This window comes from Apium graveolens, chromosome 8 (assembly GCF_009905375.1).
Source record: "Apium graveolens cultivar Ventura chromosome 8, ASM990537v1, whole genome shotgun sequence".
In the NCBI taxonomy this organism is placed as follows: domain Eukaryota; kingdom Viridiplantae; phylum Streptophyta; class Magnoliopsida; order Apiales; family Apiaceae; genus Apium; species Apium graveolens.
Window position 1 is genome coordinate 178,030,819 of NC_133654.1, and position 1,335 is coordinate 178,032,153.

Here is a 1,335-nt window from a genome sequence, read left to right on the forward strand (position 1 = left end):
TATTCTTATTCTCTTCTTGCTTGGCAATTGGGTGAAAAAATATTGTAGCCACCAAGGAGCAAGAAGAGAGGATAACTTGAGAAGACGGAGGCCACACTTCGCTCAAGGGAATTTGGGAATACAATAGAAGAGCGTGGAATCAACCATTAACAAGGTAATCCTCTTTTCGTAATCTTTATCGTAAAACGTAGTAACACCCTAAGTCCGTGGTTCCCAACACTTAGTTGAGCAGTGATAGCCGTAGATGTATCCACTTCAAGAACTTCTGCTACATTGCCATATGGAAATCTCTGGGTTGGGTACTGATATTCATTAGCAGCCATCAGTTCAATTAGATCATAAGCTTCCTCATAGCTCTTTTTCCATAATGCTCCACCTGATGCTGCATCGAGCATGGGTCTTGACTGTGCTCCCAAACCATTATAGAAGCAATTGATGATCATCCAATCAGGCATTCCATAATGAGGACACTTCCTAAGCATCTCCTTATAACGCTCCCCAGTTTTATATAAAGATTCTCCTGATTGGTGCGCAAATTGAGTAAGAGCATTCCTGATTGCAGCTGTATTTGCCATAGGGAAGAATTCAGTGAGAAACTTTTGAGCAAGATCTTCCCAAGTAGTAATCGAACCAGCTAGTAGAGAGTGTAACCTGCTCTTAGCCTTGTCTCTCAGAGAGAATGGGAATAGTCTCAGCTTCACAGCATCTTCAAAAACATCGTTGAACTTGAAGGTGTCACAGATCTCAATGAAATCCCCAATCTCCATATTGGGATCTTCCGTTGGAGAACCCCAAAACTAGATTGAATTCTGCACCCATTGAATTATGCCAGGCTTGATCTCAAAGGTATTAGCTATGATAGATGGCCTGAAAATGCTAGATTAAATGTCATTGATCTTGGGTTGAGAAAAATCCATCAAGGCTTTCGTTCGTGCTGCTGGATCTCTCATTGTAATAAGTACTTGAAACACAAACAAATAAACCGTAAAAGTAAAAGAATTCGAGTAAGTGAACTTTAACAACCACTGATGACAAGCACATAAACTAAAAATTAACAACGAGTCCCCGGCAGCGGCGCCAAAAACTTGTTAGGGCAAAAACACGCACTAAAATTAACGCAAGTATAGGCGTTCACAAGTAGTATAAGATATAGATCATATTCGTTCCTACAGAGACTAGTTTAGGTTAAGTTTAATTTATGCACCTATGCAACAATGTATGGTTATCGCTCAATGCTAAGACAATTAACAAATTCGGTTTTGATTAAGCTAAGAGATTAAACTAAATAACATTAATAAGAGAATTGAGGTTGAATTACTATATATAACAAATATG

General features: G+C 38.9%; 1 non-coding gene across 1 annotated transcript; it reads left to right on the top strand.

Annotated features, from left to right (window-relative positions):
* Window positions 1–453: 453 nt before the first annotated feature.
* LOC141681839 (small nucleolar RNA R71) lies at window positions 454–560 on the top strand. The gene has a single exon (XR_012559262.1). It is a non-coding gene; the product is annotated as a small nucleolar RNA R71 (small nucleolar RNA).
* The last annotated feature ends 775 nt before the right edge of the window (window positions 561–1,335 follow it).